The sequence below is a fragment of the Micromesistius poutassou genome (genome assembly GCF_964030765.1).
Source record: "Micromesistius poutassou genome assembly, chromosome: 20".
NCBI lineage: Eukaryota > Metazoa > Chordata > Actinopteri > Gadiformes > Gadidae > Micromesistius > Micromesistius poutassou.
Window position 1 is genome coordinate 5,918,742 of NC_140290.1, and position 16,124 is coordinate 5,934,865.

Consider the following 16,124-nt stretch of genomic DNA (forward strand, 5'->3'; position numbering starts at 1 on the left):
GGGTCTGCTGTTTTTTTGTTTCCACTGCTTGAGTACAGAAGTACCATCATTTATGAGACACTAGCTGGGTTTGCAAGGGCATCAGCAGCATTTTGAGTGTGGGGGGGACATATTTTGGCGGGGGGTCTGGGGGTCCTCCGCATGGTGCAGTTGACCATGTTTTTAGATTTAAAATGATCTCCCTCTTTCATTGTTTTTCCTTGGAGCTGGCATGCTCCGCTACTATAATGTCCTGGTGTAATACACAGAGGACTGACACTGACTAACTTTTTTGGAACTTTATTCTCTATTTAAAGAGAGCAAAATATGAGGATTTAAGAAATCTGATGAGGTTACTTTGAGGCAACTTAAAGCCCTACATTAATGTCATGCATCAAAATATCTCGAACAAGTTATGAGGAAACATAAAATATGTAGGCTACCTAAGCTACTCAGAGCCTAAATTAGAATCAACCTTAGCATTCAGTGCCCTGCAGAACATAAAACTATAACTCAATACAACTGCAAACCAAGTAAAATGCAAGGATTTTGGTGAAACTAAAAAGTCCTTATGTCCATCTCGTCTGAAACAGTCAATGTTTTAATTGTTTTGATTAAATTAACAAGTTAACAATCTAACATGACCTGGCACTAAAATATAGGCGAAATATCTGAACAGAAAGAAAGCCTTTTCAGCTAAAGCTGGTCATTTTGACAATGACTCTGTGTTGCTGAAGTCTGTCGCTGTCGTTGATCCGACTCAAGTCAACATAGGCTTGCATCGATGCATGTTTTGAATATGCGTGCGTGATGCGGCTGTGTGTGTGTTAGGAAACCAGAAAAACGCGGAGTGGGTTTCTATTGATAGTGGAACGGATTTGGAAGCAATGGAAAGAACGCTGGACTCTCAGCCAAATTGTATGGGTACTGAACGACACAGAAGGATGGGGCCTGCCAGGCCCGCCTATGGATTTGTTATCGATCCGGCCTATTGACTGATCTCCCCCCGGAGAAGGGGTGAAAGGTGAGCTTCCACGGGCCAACGTTTGTTTCCCCTTCAGCGGGCACTAGGATCCCAACAATTACTCCCAAACAATGTGTCTTTAGTTGGAAACCCACATAAAGGCCTTTTATCTTACATGCAGATAACAATAACATAAGCTAATGCTGGATATAACGCAGGCCTGCCTTTTGGAAAAAGGAAATGCTAGATTTACGCACATACGCACATACTTCTCGCTCGCAAAGGTCGCTCTGCTCTCTCCTCCTGCTTGGGAGAAGGGAGGGGGGGGGGGGGGCTGTAGGCTGTACACAAAAGGCCACATCATATGTAGAGTGGAAGTTGAGAAAGGCGGTTTCGATGAAAGGTCCAGGCCTTTAGTTACATGAATTAGGGTTAGGGTTTTTTCGGTAATTTCCGCGATGTGTGTGGCAGTTGGGGGAGAGTGAATGAGGGAACACGTGCCGCGGCATTGTCCCCGGGCCCCTCTGTTCGACTCGGGTCATTTTTAAATGCCGTCCATTTGGTTCTTTGACAGGCATTGAGCCGTCCATTGCCATGGTCAGCCTGCCATGGGGCCTGCCTGAGCTGGCATCTAGTGGCTGCAGCAGAGAATCGCACAGACATTCATCAAGAGTTAGTTATGTAGGGCTCAGTCTCCCTTTAGGACTATCAAGTGCGTGGCACGCAGCGTCAGATGGAGATGCATGCACGTCTGTTCATCGCCCCTAGGGGGAGATCCTCTACTTAATATAGAGACTCTGATGCCAACTTGACTTTCCTAGCGATCTAAATACGACCCTTTATGTTTTTTTATAAGCTTTTTGATAGGGATAGTTTTGTGGTTATTAAAAATATGAATTTAGTCGGATCACAAAACAACGGGATCCATCCCATATCCCTGAGGTCCAAAAATGTCAAACAATTTTTTGGGGTTTACGTCCTGTAAGAATTTACATGGAAGGCGCACGAGTTTTTATTTGTAATTAAGTGGTATAGACGTTCTAAAAAATGCATAAAGTCTAACAATAAACGCCTTCCATGTTCGCCCTGGCCCCTGAGCGGCTCTCGTGGTGAATCTGCTCTGGCGGAGCTCTCCGTGGTGCTGAAGCTGCGCTCTGCCGGCCGGAGGTCGGACTGTCTCTCTCCTGCACCTGAGACAGTGGGGGTTTATTAACACAAGCGGAGAGTTCGAAATTTATAATCGTCCCAACGAATCAAGTCTTCCACTGGGCAATAGTGTGTGTGAAATTTGACGCGGGCATTACAAAGTCCGCATGGAGCACGTCTAAAGGCGCATGTTAAAGTGGGTCCATTCTGGAGGTGGTCTTCTTTTTCTTGCTAATACAAACTCTAGAATCGTTGACTTCACTAAATATGAAGGCTAATAAGTCCGACCATAACGAACGGTATCGTGAATTATATAAATTATCCCAAATGCTCAGACCATTGGAGATAGTAGGTAGGCTTAAAGTCTTCTGCATGACCAGTGTTTTGGTTAAGGGAAGAATAGGTGTATGCCAATAAAACGATATTTTATTTAGTTAGTGTTGTTTAATAAAAAAACAACAACGAGATTTTTATGCAAAACCTGTCACCGTCCGATTGCTCCGCTCCCCCCTCACCAATCGCCCCGGGCTTCTCTCCCTCAGAGCTGCTTGTGGGAGAGATATCTGTCACGACGTGGCAGCGCCTATGGATTTGTTATCGATCCGGCCTATTGACTGATCTCCCCCCGGAGAAGGGGTGAAAGGTGAGCTTCCACGGGCCAACGTTTGTTTCCCCTTCAGCGGGCACTAGGATCCCAACAATTACTCCCAAACAATGTGTCTTTAGTTGGAAACCCACATAAAGGCCTTTTATCTTACATGCAGATAACAATAACATAAGCTAATGCTGGATATAGCGCAGGCCTGCCTTTTGGAAAAAGGAAATACTAGATTTACGCACATGCGCACATACTTCTCGCGCGCAAAGGTCGCTCTGCTCTCTCCTCCTGCTTGGGGGAAGGGGGGGGGGGCTGTAGGCTGTACACAAAAGGCCACATCATATGTAGAGTGGAAGTTGAGAAAGGCGATTTCGATGAAAGGTCCAGGCCTTTAGTTACATGCATTCGGTAATTTCCGCGATGTGTGTGGCAGTTGGGGGAGAGTGAATGAGGGAACACGTGCCGCGGCATTGTCCCCGGGCCCCTCTGTTCGACTCGGGTCATTTTTAAATGCCGTCCATTTGGTTCTTTGACAGGCATTGAGCCGTCCATTGCCATGGTTACACCCCCCACCCCCTGCAAGAGTGGACCGTTGGAAGAAAGACACATGAATGGAACCAGTAACTTTGTTATAATTAGGAGCCTCCCCCCCCACACACACACACACACACACACACACATACACACCCTGACGAACCCACGCCACAACGCACGCACGCCGGCACGTACAGACACACTGACACACTGACACACCACACATTAAAGTGTAATGATGAATAATGACATTGGTGGTCTGAAACTCAAATGAGACCCAAATAGATTGGAACGTGATAGAAAATGGTATGTTATTGAAAATAAGTCCAGCAGTGTTATAATAATCTTGCAGTGTTAGTCAAGTTATTTCAACATTTCATTCTTTATTGAATCTAGTGTTTTTATTTCACACGTTTTTATATATAGGCTAGTTTAAAAAAAAGTGAAACATACAAAAAAATGAAAAAGGGTTGTAAAAACTGTTCTGTTCACACTGGTCTTTAAATATGTTAATTATTTGTGAATAAATTATTCCAAAATCCAAATCAGTAACGCAATCAATCCTTCAACGGTGATTTGCGGACCGTGTGAGGGTGAAACGTATATAGGCAGGCCTGCCGATGATGAACACTTGCCAGTCTTTTATTCTGTATTTATACATACAGGTTTATCCCAAACCCCACCAAAGGGCAGTTTTCTTCTTTAAACGCCTTTCTCTAAACGCCTTAGAGAAATCTGTCCCAGAGAACAACGGACGTTTGTCCGGCCACACACGGGCCCCCTGGGACGGCGGAGGTCGTCAACCCTGATTGGCCAATATGTGGACGTGAGTCCTATCCTTTGACGTGTGGCTGTGATTTATTTGCTTGAAGATTGCTATTGAAAATCACGTGGACTTGACCGAAAGGTGCGCAAAGTAGGAGGGGCGGGGGTGTGTGTAGGGTGGGGGAGGGGGGAGGGGAGCCGCCGTGAAGGGGAAGCAGGGTCGAGGCGAGTGGGATTTGGTGAACGGAGAAACGAGAGGAAGGGAACCAGCTTTCTGTCACTGAGAAGATCCAGAAAAAGGCGCATGGATGTCGACTTTACGCTTTACTGAATGCTCTTGATTCAGCTGGAGTCTGGAAGTCTCACACCATGGAAGAAGGTAGGTCCCAGCATTTGATGAAGGAAATATAAAGGTTATTCGCAGGGGAGGTTGAAAGGACAAAGCGTGTGACAAAACCCGAAGCTTTTGAGTTTTCCTTTGCATTGTCCTTCAATTGTTGAGCGTCTTTTTCAGTTCGATCTCTCTATACTATCTCGACTTTATTGTCAGGGAAAAGTCTTCCTTTGTGAGCGGGTATGGTGCGGTGACCTGCTGTGGGTGTCCATAGCCCAGGTTGCTCCCAGGGTTTGTGTGTGTGTGTGTGTGTGTGTGTGTGTGTGTGTGTGTGTGTGTGTGTGTGTGTGTGTGTGTGTGTGTGTGTGTGTGTGTGTGTGTGCGTGCGCGTGCGTGCGTGTTTGTGTGTGAGAGAGAGAGAGCGCGAGGTGGTGTGTTGGTCAGGGGGGTAGAAGAGGACACCACTGGCCGAGTTATCTGCTCTTACTTGGCGAAAACAGCCGAGTGGAATGTAAGGAATGGGTTCTGCTTCCAGGCCTCTCTTCACAGGGAGCCCAGAAAACCCCCGTGGAAAAGAACCTGGAAACCAAAAGCTTTAGTAGTAAAACACATGGAGACAGTGATGTAACTCACTGTGATGTTTTATTTCATTTTGGGTTACTGCTTCACCTTCACTTTTTTATTGTTGATCAAGGATGCACTTTAATGTTTGGTCTGTTTGTAAGTTCCGCTTTAAAGTGAGATATTATAATGCTACATATAATGCTACATTTTTTCTATCGGAGATAATCTGCCTTACAAATAGAATCGTGTTTGACCATATAACAACGTATAATAATTATTGAATTAGGCCTTTGTATAATTGTGTTGTTGTTGTTGTTGTATTGTCGTTTGTTCACTTATTTACCAAATGATTAGTAGGCTTTATATTCGTCTAAGCCATACAAGTGTAATTAAAGTAATACAATTAATAATAATATATACAAAATCAACGTAAAGAACAGGTCAAAGAGCTAATACCCAAAATCATAATGATCCGTTCCACAGCATATGGGCCTTTATTATTACACCTAAAGTATTCCTAGCCTATTCATATCATTTCACATATAGGCTATTGAAAAAAAAAATCGATTCAGTCATCAGAATCGAATTTGACGTTTGATTGTTTTTTGTTCGTTAATTTATCTCGAGTTTACATTTAAATAATGTATATATTTAATTGTAAAGAAAGCCAACAACCTTATTGCTAATAAAAAATAAAATAAAAACACCAAAACCACGTTGAATTCAGCATTCTGCTCAGGCTATGTGGCGCCATACGTTCAGCTAGGCCTGTATACCTCCGACACGCCCACTCCTCTGATACGCACGTCACTGCTGCGTATCGCGTTCCGTTAACGCGGGAAAGTGATTTGATTAAACCGCTGTTGTTTTATTTTGTCGTGCAGGAGGCCGCGCGCAAACAGAAGAGGAGGACGCGTCGGGGTCCGAGGAGGGCGCGCTGCAGGTCTTGCACGGCAGCGGCGCGTGCAAGTGGTTCAACGTGCGCATGGGCTTCGGGTTCCTGTCCATGACGACCAGAGACGGGACGCCCCTGGACGAGCCGGTTGATGTGTTCGTTCACCAGGTAGGCTACGACGTCACTGCCCCGACGTAAAAGGCCTCGGTCTTAGGTTCTGAGATATCTGTCGGATATATGTTTACAATCGATGGTATATTTTAAAATAATGTCATTAACAATTTGGATTTACCTCCTGAAATTAGAACAAATCTCTTTCTTCTGATCTGCTCTATCCAACTAATGTAATTGAGCGAGCCGTTTTACTCCGGTGAAATCAAATCACACTGTGGAACCTCAACAGCAAAGCTAATAATTCCTATTAAATGTCACCATGAGGCATGGAAAGGATGTGTTTAGGTCAAGCTATACCTGGTGATTTATCTCTACCTTTCACCTTGGACCATAAAGGTTTTGTGGACTCCCTGGCCTCGCAAAGGAGTGGCCAAGGGGAAAGCCATATAAGGACAATGGAAGAGCTTCTTTGTGCTTCTCTCTCTCTCTCTCTCTCTCTCTCTCTCTCTCTCTCTCTCTCTCTATATATATATATATATATATATATATATATATATATATATATATATATATATATATATATATATAAACACCACACAAACATCTCCAACCAGATACCTCCCAATTTCAACGTCCAATTATAACACAACAGGAAGTAGAGACCCCCGCCCTTATATGGGCGCCCCCCTGTGAAGGCAAGCTGAGGAAAAAAACAAACGCGTTTTTCGGAGAGAGCGGAATGTGAGCCATCCAATGGCGGCTCGCCCAGCAAGTTGTCACGTCAAACATTACCTGAGGATTAGCACACCTTTCCAGTAAGCCAGGGGCTGGGGCTTTGTGTGATGGGTGCTGACCTCACCCACCCACCCACCATTCCCCACATGCCTTAGAGATAGAGAGAGAGAGAGAGGGGGGGGCTATTTGCTGGAGCCAACGCCTTGGAAGACTTTGGACCTGGGGGTCTGGTCTCAGGAGTTTTCCCATTAAAGGGAGCGGGGTTGTGGGTTGGGGGGTGGTTTATGCAAAGCAGGGAGATAAGCGGGCTCATTCCTCTCCGTCTCCCACCACTGCTGCTTCCTGTTATAAAGCCATTAAAGCCAACCTGGCTGTGTGGGACCACGGGCCCACCCAACAGCCGGCCCTCTGGATCACCGTGGTGGGGAAGACGTGAGGGGTTCAGGTTTCTCTGCGCTTTGAGAAAGAAAAAAAAAGGCTCTGCCACTGAGACATCCTCTTCTTGTTTTTACCTCGCCCGTGAGTCATAAAGTTAGGCTCGGTGGTCTTTGAGTGTTTTGTGTGTGATGTCCCGCTCCCGCCCTCACGCGCTCTACAGAGAGTAACACACGGCGACAACTGTAGAGGTGTAATAGTAGGGGCTGATGAGGTTGATTTGTCGTTCACTTAAGGAGCGACTCCTGTTGCCATCTGCGCTCCGTGACACGTCTGTGATGAAGGCCTATCAAGAGATAACCCTAATCCTACCTCATCTCACGGCCAAAACCCAAGGTGCTTTGAGAGAGAGAGAGAGAGAGAGAGAGAGAGAGAGAGAGAGAGAGAGAGAGAGAGAGAGAGAGAGAGAGAGAGAGAGAGTGTGAGTGGTGTTTGTCAGGGATTTGGGGGCTCGGGATGAAACAACGGAGGTGTCTTGTTTAGTTCCGTCCAGAGATTAGATATGGATTCTAAATCGACTACATTTCCACCCACAACGTTGTTGTGGCTCCTGGGACTGTTGACTGACACACACACACACAGCTCGTAGGAAGAAAGAGAAGAGGAATTGCGTTTTGGTCAACTGGATGTATATATGATAAAAGTGGTGACCTTCTCTTGCCACTGTAAAGATTTCAATGACTCAAGGGCCCCTCAGCCTCTTGCCTCAGGGTAGGAGATGGAGGTCGGTCCCATCCGTATTAAACAGAAGATCATTTTGAAATGAAATGAAACGTTCAAATTGGAAATCTGTTTAAATACTGAGAAGGACAAATAAGGAGAGAGGTGGAGCGAGATAAGAGGGTGCTGTTTCGCTGTTTACTTTGCAATTAATATTTGACACATATTTTATCTTTTAATCGCACAAAGTGGAAATAAGCAGGATTTATTGAGCCTCCCCCCCACACACACACACACCCATAAACAAGCGATAGCAAAGGAGTAAGCAGTAACTGATGTGGCGAGTCTAAATTGAGACGCTCCCGATTGGCAAACAGGGTGTTAAAAAGTGTGGGGAAGGGGATCGAAGTGAACCTCAGAGGTGTACGGCGTTGTAGTGACCTGGTGTTTGGCCTCGCAGGGGCAACTCCCTGAGGAATGCACACCTCCCTGTGCATTACCCAGCAGCCCCCAGTGCGCACTGGTCAGTTGCAGGCTTGACCAGATGGACTCGTTTAGGAGGAGAATCCATTGCTTTGCTACTGAGAGAAGAAGGAAGGGGAAAGGGGGGTGGCGAGGGGAGGGGGGGGAGGGGGGGGAGGTTTGGAATGCTGGTGGGGGGAGGGGACAGTGACACACACACACACACACACACGTTTGCCCCACACATACACACACATTGGCCCCAAAGGGGAAGGGGTGTAAAGGAAGCGTTGATGTTTTAACAGGGCTGTCAATGGGAGTGGACTTTACAAGAGCCGCATGTATTCCCTGGGAGAGAGGAGAGAGTGTGTGCCTAGATGTTTTCTGCGAAGCAAGCCCACCTTTGGAAATTCTTTTGCGTGCGTCACTCTCCATTCAAGCATTATGTCTTTGTGGCTTTAGTCATCACACGCGGCTATTGTCACTTTGACAGACATGAAGTTTCTGTGTACAGAAGTATAACAAACAGCAGCTTCTTTCCAAAGCTTCTGAGGTGTGCAAGAAGAATGTGAACACAACAGTACATTTATCATTTCATATAACATTTTTATGCACTTCCAACAAAAGATTGCTGTGAGGAATTGTTGAATTTGTTGTTGGCTGCCAAACTACAAAAGAGGCACATCCACACACACACACACACACAAAGACACACTCACTAATGGCTTGAAAAAAAACGTTTGTGTTCATGTTCAATACCCACAGAGCAAACTACACATGGAGGGCTTCCGCAGTCTGAAGGAGGGCGAGGCCGTGGAGTTCAGCTTCAAGAAGTCCTCAAAGGGCCTGGAGTCTCTCCAGGTCAGTGGCCCAAACGGGGCCCCCTGCCTGGGCAGCGACCGGAGACCCAAGGGGGCTCAGAAACGACGATCCAGAGGAGACCGGTCAGTCCCATAAACCCCTACCCACCACCCACTGCTTTGCATTCACATCCAGTCTCATCATGGAGAAGCAGAAGGCGTCTGTACAATGCTCAAAGAGCAATTCAAAGTGCTTCCCTACATGTATACGCAAAAGAGAAGAGAAGAATGGAGAGAAATTATCATCTAAAAAAAGAGTCTAAACAGAGGGGTGTAGGGGTGCTTTTTGAAAGTGTCAACAGTGTATACAGAGCTAAAGTCCCAGGGGACAGAGTCTCATAGTTTAGGAACTAAAGAAGGGTCCCCTTTGTCTTAAGCCCGGAGCAGGGAACAACAAGCAAACCCTGATTAGAGGACTCCAATTCCTACTGGAATTATATGGCTGCAGTCACTCTTTGATGTAGGCAGGTGCCTGATCATGCAAGGCTCTGAAATAACATCTGCAGCATCATAGTTTGTAGTAGTAAGCACATGTTGAGAGTTAAACAATACAGGCACTCTACTAACTCAAATCCCCACACAGCCGCACAGCCCAGGAAAACCTATCTTAAGTATTAAGTATCTTAAGTATCTTCTGTTGCTTTGACACTAAGCTGGGCAGGGCAAATGATTCTCCAACACAGAACACACCTTAGATTATCTAATTTTGAATCTTTCTTGAGCTCCCACCACATTACTTTGCTTTACATTAAAGTAAATTGGAAGAAGATCAGTAGAGGTAGAAGATCAAGGGTCACGTTTAACCAGGTTAAAAATTATAATTTTCCAGAATGTAGGATGGAGACAAGAAACAACGTATCTAACAATGACATTTTGATAGAAAACAGCGTTTTCTGTTTATTTGACAAAAGAAAGTATTCTTTGTGGCTACAGCTCTCACTTCACGATAAACTGGTGATATAAATAATGAAAAGCTTAATGTTACAACCATTCAGAACAACCAGACAAAAAAAGTGATTATGGTAACATATCTAATCACTGTTAATCCTCAAAAAACTAGCTCCTTTGCAGTTGTCATTGAAGTTTACTTTGAAGATTTATTTTCTTTAAAAATCAATTCAGGCAGTTGAGCTATAAAAGCTCTGTTCTACAGAAATGGTGGACATTGACTATAATATATCCTATTTATACAGCTTCCAATCATAGATAACGGCTTGATTTTGCCCTTCAGACAATGTTTAAGAAAATGTTTGCCGAAGAGAAATGTTCTTCTTCCACGGAGGAAAGGATCCCTCCCCTTTAATTGATAACAGATGTAGGTGAGCTGAGAGGGGTGAGAGGTGACCATTGCCATGGCAACAATGGGATGTGGCGTGGAAAGGAGATGGCTGGTGGGGTTTGGGAGCAGGGGGTGGAGGCAGGAGTTGACGTGACGGGAGGGGTGGGGCTGGCGAGGGCGAGGGTCAGCAGCGAGAGAGACCCGGGGGTCAGGGTTCAAAGGTCGGCAAGGTATTGAAACAAAGAGCTCCCTCTTACACGCCTCCCGGCAACCTAAGCCTTGGTCGATACCTCACCCGTCTCTCCCTGGGGGAGGGGAGAGGGTGGGGTTGATGGTGGGGGCTGGCTGTAGAGGTGGTGGCGGTGGTGGAAGTTTTTGGCGCTGGGGGGTGGAGACTGCGGAGGTGGTGGTGGTGTTGGTCGGAGAGGTGCTGGTGGTGTTGGTGTTTGGGGGGTTAGTTGTGTGGATGGTAGTGACCACGTTGGTGCTGGTGGTGGTCGTGGTGGGGTTTGCGGTGTGGACGGTTATGGGGGTGAATGTGGGGTTGGGGGGTTGTGAGGCATGTGGTAAAACAAGTGAAAAATGAGAGGGAAGGAAGGAAGTCGTGGACCACCTTGAGATGATCCAGATTTTTGTGGAGGTGAAACCCATATATGGCCAGGCAGGTTTTCTGAGGTCACCGAGGCAGACCTCTGCTGAAGAGTGTTAGGTTACCATGTATTTACAAAGCCCATGTGCTGCGGGGGGAGGGGTCCCCTATAGACCCTGTGTGAATATATGGCGCTCATTTCACAGAATGGAATGCTTTCATTACTCATATGAGGTATGTTGAGGTGACAGAAAGCCCTAAATTATATTACAGGGAGAGATTTGTGTCTAAGAACACAAACTACGTGTAAAAACTTTAAGTCAATACAGCTTCAGATGTATTTTTAACACTGGAATGTGTACACCTTAAACCTCTACCATCATAAATGTTCGAGTAGCAGACACAATACACTACGCAATCCCACTTCATTCCTGTTGCTGTTGTCCAGTATTCTAGCTGAATCACTAAGCGCACAACGGAGTGGACATGACAATAAGATAGATAGTGTCATCGCACACATCTATCAAATCTCAATAGATTTGCGTTACAAACCTGCAACATCACTTCATCCTATCGTCATGGTATCAATCCTGATGATATTTTCCTAAATGTGTCAACAAAGATCCCGGTACCAGTTGGGCATATTTGTCTCCTGAATCGCCTCTTATTATTGAATTTAGCCACCAGAGTTTGCACACACACTATTCTTATCATGCTCGATCGATCAGAAGCACGGGATCAATAAGCGCGAGCAGCTGCTGAGGTAGAGCTCAGTCAATCACGGGAATAAAGTATTGATTTGATGGTTAAAGCAGCATTGGCGTAAGCGAGCTGGTGTCCACATTCATATAAGTTATGTTAGCAAAATGTTCCAAAGGGGAAAATGAGGTAGAGAGTTGAGAGCATGTTGAGGCGAAGATTCAGACAACATTTTAATCCTAGCATGATTATGTATTTCTATTTCTATAGTCATAGGACCCAGGGCCGGATTTAGGCAGTGACTTTTGATATCATGCCCTTTTCCCAACATTTTTAAAGATAAACACCATCGTTAAGATACAGGAGTTGGATAGGCCTCTATTTAATTATTGTATCTGTTGTTTATGACAGACAGACAATTCACATTGAACAGAGTCATACATAATACTTAGGGTGTGACTTGATTGGGTTATTATGATAACACTGGTTTCAGAAGCAGCCATTCATAAAGCCATGTACCAATAATACTATTTTCAAAATCCCTCCAGTTCGCGCCATCAAACAGTTCATCTCTTTGTCTCCATGCAAATACATGTTTATCATTATCATTCCTCCTTTACGAGAGTTTGTTGCCCTCTGCTGGGAGTCCAAGAGACCATACTGGTTTATTTAAAACAGAAAGCCAACATAATCAAATATAATATTTCATAAAATTGTGTGTGTGTGTGTGTGTGTTTTACCTCTTGATCTATTGGTCTATCTATACCAATCACTCAATCACTCAGATTGTTTCTCGTGTTCTTCTGTTCATTGATCTAGATGCTACAACTGTGGAGAAGCGGACCACCATGCCAAAGAATGCCAGCTGCCGCCGCAGCCCAAAAAGTGCCATTTCTGTCAGAGCTTTGCTCACATGGTAGCCAGCTGTCCGCTCAGAGCCCAGCAGGCCCTGGCCGGCCCTCAGGGAGCGGGGGCCCCTCAGGGTGGAGCACCGGCCCAGGAGGAACCACCGGGACAGGAGCCCGACGCGGAGGGCTACGACTGAGGGCCCCCGGCAGGGGACTGGTCAGGGGACTGGTCAGGGGAAAGACGACGTTATAACTGAGACACACGCACGCACGTATGCACATGCACGCACACACATGCATTGAGGCATGCGCGCACGCACACATACCCACACTTACGCAAATGCACACATGCGAAAAAATACACACACGCATGCACACACAAACACCACAACACACACACACACACACACACACACACACACACACACACACACACACAGCAATGCTGCCTGTGGAGCTGACTACCTCAGGTTGTATTTATTGAGCAGTGTGATAAATAGTTTGTTGCTCAGTAGCTGAGCCTTTTAATTGCCAAAAGACATATCGATCATCAAAGAAAATAAGAAAAAAAATGCTTAAAAACAAAACAAACGCAAAATTATGTATTTGTAGTTTTAGATATCATCTGCCTTAGATAAGTGTCTTTGCTATGTAACAAAACAATCCTTAACATGGGATGTTCCTATGACTATGGTTCGACACTTTAGTGGAAGAACAAAACTCAGGTACTCTTATCAGGGATCTAGAGTTTGAGTCACTGAGCAAGATGATTGTGAGATTCATGCATAATGCGTGAACATATGACTGACCGTATGATTGAACATATGATTGTGTACTACCATGGCAGACAGTAGTACAACCTCACAGCTAGTTGAAGAGAAACATGTAACAGCGAGCTAAAGACGAATGAATGATCATTCTTTCACAATACCTCAACTCAAAAAACAAACAGAAAAACACCTTTTAATATACAATCAAATACATGAATGTAGACCGAACATTGTCTGTGTCCCTGCAGGTAATTCTTTGATTCTTTTTTTCAATGATGTGATCCTCTTGGACTCTGCGGCCAAGTGAATGTGAAACTGTGAATGTTGCCACCACTGTTGCCAAAAGGCCCATGGCCATCGACTCGACGCGGGGTCAGTGGTGTCTTTTAAATGTTGAAAAAGAGCTCTCTTACCTAAAAAAACATGTCTCTGCACAAAGAAAAGTTACAGTGATTTGAGACCGCAATGGACCTCTCCATCGCTAGCTGTAATGGTGGGAACCTGAGTACGAGACCATGAAAAACCCGCCTTTGTTCTGAGAACCGTGTTAGCGAATTGTTTATTACTTGACTTGAAACCCGTAGTTGATACCGCAGTGATCTATTAAACCTCTCAGGAAGGTATTTTTTCATGATGCATAATGAATGAATGAGTTTTGTGTTTATATTTTGATCTCGCACTGCGCTGGAGAAGCTGTTTTATATTCATAATTGTAGATATCTTTTATCTTTTTATATATTTTATTATTTATTTTGAAGTTCATTCTCCTGTTTGGCAACTCCCAGTCAATGTCAAACTCTCTGTCAGTCCAACGTTGCGCATTTTGGATCAAGTACTGCAGTCGTACATGGACTGGTGCCATAGATTCTGTCCAAAATGTATTCCAACAAATACCTCAATCTCCATAGCTGTATCATTTGAATGCCAAAAACCATCCGCTACGCTCACAGAAGTAATGCACCCAAATCTATAATAATTTTTGCAACATCATTTCATCATCCCCCTTTCTGGGGCTAAGAGCAACATAATGCAATAGTCTTCAGAGTGTTCGTCAAAAGGCTTTTCTTTCCCCTCCCTTTTTGTTTTGGTTGACATTTCTTATCTTGAATTCTGGGAGAATCATCTACATTATTCAGTTCTCGTGCCGTTTTTATTAAGTTATGCAGACATTGTCTTATCATGCTGGAAGGCCAGTGGTTTTTTAATTGCCAAATGAGTAATGCACTATCTTCACATTAATGTCTGTTAGACAATGTGGAACCGCAACGATAAACCATTGTATTGTCATGTTTGATAGACTGAAATTCAGGACATTTTCTTTACCACAGAAGACAGTCCTGCTCTTAGATTTTTGTTTCATTATTTAACGTTTTTTTAATTAATAGATGTCGGACAACTTTGGTCTTTATCGAGTCCAAGGTGAACTTGACTAAAATGAACACAATATTTATATTGTTGATTTAATTTTTCACTGTAAATATCCAGCATATTTATCATGATATGAATATACTGTTATGAGTCAGCATGGTAATCATAGAATATAGAATATTAGGATAGCATAGGATAAGTTTAATGTAGTTAATATAGTATATGATTAGTATAGGGAAGGCCACTGATATCAGGGAACAATGCTTGTTGTAAAGACCTTTTAGTCTTGTGACGCCAGACTTCCGCATGCAGCATGTATCATGCAATATTTAAGAGCAAAAGTTGGATGGGAAAGTGTTTCTGCATAGTTGGCTGTCATCATATTTGAGTTCTCCCTCACACTCCAAAAACTACTGCAAAAGAAGTCTGGCTAAGTGATATCCAGAATATTTTAAATCCAAGCTAGAGAAGTATTAACATTGGAGGATATATATCTTTGTGCTTGAGTTCCCCCTTATTGTCTTTTACTATGACAAGTCTCCCTTTGGCCTATTTTAGCATACTGTGTATTTTATTGTGTGACCAAGGCAGGAATTATCTTGTCAGAAAAGCTATACAAGTCTACCTCAATTTGTATCTGAATAATGGTTTTAGATTGGCATACTTTTTAAATAAGCAGATGTCCAAAACCATTTTGTTATGTTGTGTCATTTTGTTTCTTTCTGTTGTGTATCTCTACTATTTATATTTAACATTTTATATTTCTTTTCACAATGCAATGTTTTCTACCTCACAATGAAACCATATTGTATTTTCTCTCTTTATACTTGTATTTTAAATGTAGAACTCAATAATATATATTTTTGTTGAATTCCATGGGTAAAGTTCACAACTATGCCTTTGGGTTGTTTTCAGGGTATGGGGGGCGTACAAAAAGACCATATCTATATTTAGCAGAGAGGACACACCCTTTTGTTTGTTTGTGTGTGTGTGTGTGTGTGCGCGCCTGAGCGTTCATGCACGTGTGAGTAGATGTGTTGTATGTGTACTCGTAAATGCATGTGCTGTGTATGTGTGAGAGAGAAAGGGAGATGGGTGAGGAGAGGTGGTGGGAGGGTAACCATGGGATTCGATTGGATGTGAAAACCTCTCAGTTACAATATTCCCATAAGTGTGTATAAAGACACTGCATATAACTGATGTACAGCCAACAGCATGCCATTGCTCTGTAGCTAACTGTAATCTTTTACTTCTCTGCCTTGTTTCTAGCTATGAAATCATGTGTGATTCAATGCAATTGGAAATAAAGACTTACTTAAGAGAAGAAACATGTTTACCTGGCTCAATCTGATCTCGCTAATAAACCAACCTTACCCAAAACAATTTTTAAGTCTCTTCAACACTAAACTCTAAGCGTTGTTGACGCTTAATATGACCGACAGGGGGCAGCATTTCACCGTTCTTGTCAGGGGAAGAACCCATACGTGCGCGTGCCGGAGCCGCTCTCCCAGCAGTTTTCGCGGCAC

General features: G+C 44.0%; 1 pseudogene across 1 annotated transcript; it reads left to right on the forward strand.

The window, feature by feature from the left end:
- The first annotated feature begins 5,827 nt into the window (after window positions 1–5,827).
- LOC311365307 (protein lin-28 homolog A pseudogene) lies at window positions 5,828–12,657 on the forward strand (annotated as a pseudogene). The gene is made up of 3 exons: window positions 5,828–5,947; window positions 8,951–9,129; window positions 12,432–12,657. The product of its transcript is annotated as a protein lin-28 homolog A pseudogene (transcript).
- Window positions 12,658–16,124: the final 3,467 nt, after the last annotated feature.